Genomic DNA, 8,343 nt, shown 5'->3' on the forward strand with positions numbered 1-8,343 from the left:
AAAAGGACACAGGCAAAGACCACAGGCTGAAATCATGAACGGGCAGCACCAGAGGACGAGGGAGCCGGCAGCCAACACCCGGCCAGGGTTCATTATTCGTCCTGAGCAGCTGTTAGGAAAGTTAATTTTTAAACACTTTGAGGTGATTAAGAACCGGGCAACACTCTAAATGTAAATAAGTCCCGTTTCACTTCCTCGAGCCCGCCTCTGACTGGGGCGGTCACCCGCTCCATAGCCTGCTGGTCACTTTAAGACCCAGTCTCGTTCGTAATTAACCCTGCCTCCTCAGGAAGCCACCGCTCAGCACGCTCGCTTATAAACAGAAGCACAGGAGGCCTCGCTCTCCACGCCTCGCTGGAGAAAAGCTGGGTTATCACAGAAAGCCACGGTAAGGCCTGAAGCCTTCTTGTGTCGGTGGCAGAGTGCTGACCAGGTATTTGGGGGACGGTGGTGTCATTTCCTTCCACCGGCAAATCTGAAGTCACTTGAGAGACGTCTGAGCAAGTGAGTTTTGGTCTTTTTTCTTGATAACGAGATTTCTGTCCCTTCAACTACGGCTTCTGGGAGGAGCCCCATGAGTTATGCATTTCCCAGTCACCTTCTCTCTCTCCCTGCATATCCACTGTTCAAGTCCCCTGTCTTATCATAACCAGCCAGGTCGCCCCGAAACTTAACTTCCATCACGACTGCTGGGCACCGCCTGCCCCACGGGCCTGGATGGCCCAGTTCATATCGTATGCTCTTCACTGAGAGTCAGTGCGCTGCTGTAAGATTGTGTAACTGCTTTACCCTGGAGACCCTCATAAAAATGAGTGGGCTGACTCATAAAACTGTCCCACTGTGCAGAACTGTCAACAGCTCCCTTAGAGGCAGGACGCATCCAAGGCCACAAAAAGTGGGCGCCCTCGGTGCCAGAGAACAGAGCCAGCCACCGCTCGAGGGCGTGTCCCTCCTTGCCCCGGCGGCCGCGTTTGGCCTGAGAACTGCAGTGCCAATTCTTTTCTCCATGTTTTGCAAGTCGGCAGCGTTTCCTCACTCAGACTTCCCTTCTGTTTCCTCTTCAGCACTGTTTGCAGACACAGGAAAGGGCCAGAAGCTCACATGAGGACAAGGCCCCTGCTGGAGCTCGGTCCTGTTGACCAGCCGTGTGACGGGCTGTCAGCGTCACCGTGTTTACACGAGGGATTAAATAAATAGTCTCTGGGCAGCTGCTGGTTTTACTCTCCGCTTTTCAGACTCAGAACGATGTTCCAGAAGAGCGAGCCTCTGACCCAGTATATTGAGCAGAAGCAGCTTGGAGGTGATTCCATTGCCTAGAATGTTTGTAAGCCCTCCACGAGCAGCACTCAGGGATGTACTGAGACAGAGTAAATCTCTTCCTTAGCCAGCCACAAGAACAACCAGCACCTCAACCCAAAATAGCCCCCTTCCACCACCCTCAGGGAAGAGCAGAACCCGAGACACCATCATAGATGCAGATCCAGCAGAGGAGAGTGGCAAGGCTGCGACCTCCTGGCTGAGAGAGCAGGCCCTTCCACTGATGGGTACAGTGTGCGAGACTTGCAGATTAAATGCAAACACACATTTCACCTTTCCTAAAGCAACTGGGCCACGGGGGGGTGGTGCAGAGGGGGCCCCTGGGGGGGTGGAGCCTAGAGCTGTGGTTCTCAAAGCTGGGGCCCATTAATGCCTTCTGGGAACGCATCAGAAATGCAGATCCTCAGATTTACGGGTCCGAGCACAGCTCATCTGACATCGAGGTGCTGTATGCCAACCCGGGCTCTGCTGGCCATGGAGCAGTCACATTCCTTAACTCCAACATCCATCCGGAAAACAGGCAGGGATAAGCCATCAGGACTGCTCAGTGAAGGGGTTCGGCCTATTAAACACTTAGTAGAAGGCCCACAGTAAAAAATATTAAATCTTAGCTGTCATTGTTTTCATTCTTTTGAAAGCACTGGGACTAGAACAAAGTATGTGCCCAGTACCGGAGACACGTGGACGAATCCATGAACGACTGACCGGATTACAGATGCTCAGCTCGTGCTGAAAGGAAAGTGCTCATGCGAGTGCAAAAAAGGACCCTTGCTTGCAGAACGCAGATGAGAAAAAAGCACGCACTCTGCTCGGAGAGCTTGCGAACCTCACATGCATTTAACAAGTGGGAAGTGAAGGGAGAAAGAGAGGAAACAGTCACGCAGAGGAAACGGGAAAGGCAGGAACTGGAAGTAGCTGCTTCCTGTATTAGTCCATTAGACCGTGGCTCTGAGCGTGCCTCCTCCGAGTGGTCACCCCACAGCCTGAAGTTCCTGACGTCCCGGGCGTACGTCCTCTTCTCCCTCACCAATGTCCCTGCCGTTTAAGGGCCCTTTTTCCCGATGAAGAGGTGCTTTGGGTTCCCCTAGCTCTGCTGCTTGAGGGGGGCTGCTGATCGGGGGATTGAGGAAGGGTTCCGAGAGTACCAGGTATGGGGGACAAGGTGGGACCGTGGGGCTGCAAAGCAGGAGGCAGAAGACGTCTGTTCACGGGGTCATCACAGCAACACCTGCTCCTGCGGTCATCGGAACAATCGATTCCGGCTTCAGAAAACAGGGCTGCCACAACCACACCAGGTGCAAAATGAGCCCAGGTGAGGAAACGAAAGCTACCAGCTGGGAATCTCTGTGAAAACCAGATAATTGGATAGCTCTGCCGCCCTCACTTTGTGGCAAGACAAACCTGCAGTGACCTGATAGCCTGAGAAAGGATTTCCTGAGGCTTGAGCTCATGACTCAACAACAAACCCCAGCAGAGGCTAAGGGAGATTGTTGTTCAGGCTGACGGTGTGTTTCCTCTGCTGGACACGGCTACCAAATTCTAGAAAGTGTAAGGAAGCAAAGAGGCCGCTGCAGAACGTAGAGGTAGGTCTCCAAGTGAGTTTAGCTGGCCATTTCTTCAGTTTTCTACCCAGAGTGGGTGTACCCCATTCGAGGAACCACCAAAGGCACTTCCTGGCAGTCTGCAGCGAGAGTGACAGGCTTGACCTAAAGCTTCAGCCGACAGAGTTGCCTGCATTCAACAGCGTATCTGCGGCAACGTCTTAGGGCCACGACCGGTCACCACCGTCCCACCTTCCCCAAGCCACTCTGATCGAACTTTCCTCCGGTGGCTGAGGCAGGTATAAAGTACCCTGGAGTCAGTTAGTTGCATGCCTCTGATGCACACAGGTTGCTGTCTGTCCTGGGGGGCGGGTGTCTTACCGAGTGCCTCCCAGCTGCTCACCACCATTTCCCGGCCTTGATCTGACCCGACAACTCTTCCTGGTGGAAGAGGTTTCTGTTCTCTCTTGTCCAAAAGTCGTTTCTCTCCATCTGGCCCCAGTGAGCAATTTACATCCCTTCACTGTCCCCTTCCCCGCATCCCGGATCATTTTCCCAAGAGAAAGGGAATTCTAGCCGGGAGCTTCCGGAACCCATACTGCTGAGAGATGGCACTGCTAAATGGTTGAGGGGGTCATTTTGTCCCTGGAGCACACAACACTTTTACTAAATGAAAATCCTTTCCCCCACCTGCCTTTTTTCCCCCATAATAGTAATTCTTTATTCATGAGGTCTTTTTATTTCCGTGAAAAACACTGAGGTCATTTTAGGTTTTAATTACAGTAGCATTTACAGTTGTATTGATTTTAACTCTGTAGAAGTAAGCACTGGCCAGACCTTTCCCCACCCGTTTCTACTCTAAAAAATATTAAGGAGGAAAAGATGGTTTAAAATGGTCATGAATTTCAGTTAGTAACAACCGTTAGCTGTAGATTAATTCTCATTTCACCTAAACCTGCCCTGAATTTTACACCCAATTAATTCTCCTATTTTTGTCTACACCCTCTGGCTAAAGGTATTTTCGCAGAAAGTAAACTACGACGGGAAACTCGATGTGGATGCCGGTAGCATAAGAAGCTTGGAATGAACGTGACGTTGCTGTGAAGTAACCGAAGCTGAGAGAACTAGTTTTGCTACTTAACTGAGTAAACTGGGCGACCACCTCATTTCCCCGGCCCCCGACGTCTTCCTCTCCTGTCGTTGTTGTTGAGGTGTGGTTGATCTACAATGTGGTGTGAGTTTCAGGGGCACAGCACAGGGTTCCGACACATCAGTGTGCACAGGTGCACACCCGTGCGCTTCTACAGGCCCTTTCCCCTGGTCTCCTTTCTTCAGTCACCTCGTTCTTATCTCCAGCCCTCTGCTTCCTGGTCCTTACTGTTCTCTATCCAGAATCATTCGGTCTGTTCTACAGGGAAAGTCACCCCCTGCTTCCCCGCAAAAGCTGTCAGACAGGAGAGGAAGTGACAGATTTCTCACCTACTACCAAGAAGGGGAAGGCGCTGAGCACCTACATGAGTCATGAATGTCCGCGTTCCACCTGTAAATTCAGCCGCATGCCTCACCCGTTTGCCTTGATTTCCTCTTCCTCCACGGTCCCCAGGAAGGAGACCATTTACTGCCCTAACATAGGGCTCTGTTACACGGTCACTCCATTTCCCAAGGGTCTTACTTCGACCCTGTCTGGTGGTGAAGGGCCCACGACTGTGCTCAGGCAACGCGGCAATGAATGGGTCGGTTACTGAAGTCTGCTCTCTCCTCCTCGTGGTCTCCGGAGGAGCTGTTACTTGGCATCGCTTCCTGCAGTTGCGCCATTAAGGGGGTGTCACCAGGTCAACCACAAGGACCCTCACCTCCGAGAAAGTGGCATGTTGTCATTACACAACTGGCATTTACAGAAACCATCAACACGGCAAAACAGTGCACGGCTGTGTGCACAGCAAACAAACAGGAGTCAGGAGTCGGGGAGAGGTGGGTCTGAACCTCTGCACCTCTTCCAGCAGCCTGTTTCCTCACCCGGAAGATGGGAAAACAGCAGTATTTCCCTCACAGAGTCACTGCGAGGATGAAGAATGCGCCTTGCACACGGCGCGCTCCCTGGCATCTCGCTTGTGCCTGTAGGCAGCTTCCCGGCTTTACAGCTTTACGAGTTAACCCGGCTACCCTGGCAGCGTCGAGATGAGGCAGGTGAGGGAGCGTGACTGTCACCCCCATTTCACAAAACAGTGAAATCGGATCGGACGGATGAGCTGACGTGCACGTTCACGAAGCAGGTGGCGGAGCCAGCACTGAACCCCGGGGTCCCGGGGCCTCCGAGATGCACACTCATTCTCATAGTGTGTCAGACTGTCTGTTGATAGAAACCTCTTTTATGACTCACACAAAAGGATTCTACTTGGTTCTAGCACCGACCACGTGAAGCAGGCGGGCTAGACCTTGCTTTGCAAGTTGACAAACGAAGGCAGCAGAGCGGCAGGGACCCAGTGGGCGGCCTCTCACCCAGTTCCCCGCCCAGGGAACCAGCCCGCGACTCTGCCCCGAGAAACAAAGTCCTTCTTGAACCAGCGCAGAATCTGGTGTTTCAGTTAGCTACCCCTGCCCTAAAGACCTTCAAAAATTAACTATTTTCCGTCTACAGAAGGCAATTCCAGCAAGTCCCTCCCAGAATTTCTTAAGGGGCCCTTTGTAAGCAAAGGTGGGGAGGACAAGCTGCCTAATAAACGCAGTCTGGAGACGCCACCTGGTCTCGGCTCCGCTTTGCAGACGCTGGAGGTGGAGGCGACGGCGGAGGCGTAGGGAGGGTGCGCACTGGCCCCGGGCCACCTGCGCGGCAGCGCGGGAGGGTCCCCGACGGCCCTTTGCAGACCCAGCCGGGCGGGGCTGCTCCCGCCCGGGAGAGGAGACGCTGTGGCGCCGTGGGAGCGCTGGTAATTCTGCAACCAGCAGATGGAAGGGCAGAGAGAGATCACCAGGAACCCTCTCATTGCGAGGTATCTCTAATTTGTGCAATTATGTAAATGCATGATGCAGCCCTCCTGGAACCGTGGGGCTGCCTGACAAGGCCGGCTTGGACGCTGGCTGGTATTTAGTGGAAGGCTGGGGGCCCGGGGGCTGGGGGCTGGGGTCAGAGGAGAGGGCCTTATTCAATTCAAATATTGCATACTTTTGGAATCTTTTATTTCTGCTTCATTTTCTAAATCTTAGACTGAATCAGAATGAGACTTTAGCTGTGTGCTACCATCCAGTTTTACAATAAATTTTATAGGGACTGACAGTCCCTAAATAGAGTTATTTCTATGTGACAAGCAAGATCAAAGAAGGCGAGTGGGTGATTCGACAATAATGGGGAGGGGGCGGACTGCACACCCGCGGTGCGGGTGCTGGGGGAGGGGGAGCTGGTGCCGGACCCGTGGGAACCACACAAGCTCTTGGCCGCTGTGCAGATGAAATAGATCACTTACTCTCATTTCTCAAGTGATTGTGGTAAAATGTCCAATTGAAATTAATGTATAGACTAGTAACGATCTTTGTATTCACTTTGACATAACAGTGACTCGTATTTGAAAATGCCTTGGCTTGAGACTCCTTTTGTTTTGTCTTCCAGAAGCGTCAGAACTGGATTTGATGGTCAAGTAAGGTCTCACCTCTGGTGAAAAGCATCCATCACGTCTGGCTCAGTCACCCGCGGTGCCGCGCCTGCAGCCAGCTCTGCCTTAGACTCCCAGTTATCTGACACCATTCGTTTCCTTTGTTTAAGTCAGTTTGGGGCAAAAGCATCCCTGGACATAATGAGGGAAAGAACGGAACCAAAGAGCATAACAGACAACACGTTTGTCTGAGCCTTAAATAGAAAAACACTGCTGGTGGGAATGCACTTTGGTGCAGCCACTGTGGAAAACAGTGTGGAGATTCCTCAAAAGACTAGGAATAGACTGACCATATGACCCAGGAATCCCACTCCTGGGCATATATCCAGAAGGAATCCTACTTCAGGATGACACCTGCACCTCAATGTTCATAGCCGCACTATTTACAACAGCCAAGACATGGAAACAACCTAAATGTCCATCAACAGATGACTGGATAAAGAAGATGTGGTATGTTTATATGATGGAATACTATTCAGCCATAAAAACCGACAACATAACGCCATTTGCAGCAACATGGATGTTCCTGGAGAATGTCATTCTAAGTGAAATAAGCCAGAAAGAGAAAGAAAAATACCATATGAGATCGCTCATATGTGGAATCTAAAAAAAAAAAAAACATAAATACAAAACAGAAACAGACTCATAGACATACAATACAAACTTGTGGTTGCCAAGGGGGTGGGAAGGGACAGACTGGGATTTCAAAATGTAGAATAGATAAACAATATTATACTGTACAGCACAGGGAAATATATACAAGATCTTATGGTAGCTCACAGAGAAAAAAAAGTGACAATGAATGTATGCATGCTCATGTATAACTGGAAAATATGCTCTACACTGGAAATTGACACAACATTGTAAAATGACTATAACTCAATAAAAAAAAGTTAAATAAATAAATAAAACTGTTCTAAAAAAAAGAAAGAAAGAAAGAAAAAACAAAAGGAAAAAGAGACTGAGAGAGCCAACACCTTAACTCGCACAACTGGTGGTGACAGCAGGGGTGGGGCCGGGGGGCAAATGCTTGGTGCTTGGTCTCCACATGTTTGCACGAGCAGTAAGTATGGATTACCCCACCAGCCAGCCAGGCGAAGACCGAAAGGATGAGTAGAAATCATCACTTGTCTAAACACCCAGATAAACCGTGCCAAGTGTGTGGGGACACACACAGGCGGGGAGGGCGACGTGTACTCTGTGAAGGGAAAAAAGCAGATCAAGATATTTTAATAATCATGAACGTATATGCATCTGACCATATAGCTTATCAGGGATTAAACACCCTCCTCTCAGAAAGCGATAAATCAAACTGTCGAAAATTAGCAACCACAGAAGCTCTAACAACATGAAGAGAAACATTAGGTATATGTAGAGACTTACACCATCTAATATAAAAATATAGTTTTGTTCAGGCATACATGTAATATTTACAGAAGTTGAACAGGTACAGACCACATAACAGGCGGAAACACCAATATCTTGGGGCCTGCTTGCTTATCACAATGAAACAGAAGTGAAAACAAGTGACAAAAATGTTAGCTAAAAATAGTCCGTATGTCTGGAGACAAAAACACCACTAAATACATCTGATCTGAAGAAGAAATTATACAAAATTTTAAAATACTAAAAAGCAAACAAGAAAAAGTGCTTCTCAATCTGTATGTAGTAGAACAAATGCAGTGCTCAAGGGAAGTTTATAATTACAAATATATTTGTCAGAAAAGAAGAGAGATAAAAAATAAATCACCAAAGTGTTCTAAGGGTCCATGTAATTGTCGGGCACGTTTGTACAGAAAGCTTTTCCCTGTGGCTTTAATTCAATGCAGGGAGACTTA

General features: G+C 49.6%; 1 long non-coding RNA gene across 3 annotated transcripts; it reads left to right on the forward strand.

Annotated features, from left to right (window-relative positions):
• Positions 1-201: 201 nt before the first annotated feature.
• Positions 202-7,137, forward strand: LOC105066848 (uncharacterized). Of its 3 annotated transcripts, none has more exons than XR_006723919.2 (5): positions 202-504; positions 1,065-1,300; positions 1,956-3,157; positions 3,874-5,848; positions 6,463-7,137. It is a non-coding gene; the product is annotated as an uncharacterized LOC105066848 (long non-coding RNA). The 3 variants fall into 3 exon arrangements; XR_006723917.2 differs by having other exon boundaries at positions 204-504; positions 1,956-2,900; XR_835089.3 differs by having other exon boundaries at positions 204-504; positions 1,956-2,629.
• Positions 7,138-8,343: the final 1,206 nt, after the last annotated feature.

Source organism: Camelus bactrianus, chromosome 35 (assembly GCF_048773025.1).
Source record: "Camelus bactrianus isolate YW-2024 breed Bactrian camel chromosome 35, ASM4877302v1, whole genome shotgun sequence".
In the NCBI taxonomy this organism is placed as follows: Eukaryota; Metazoa; Chordata; class Mammalia; order Artiodactyla; family Camelidae; genus Camelus; species Camelus bactrianus.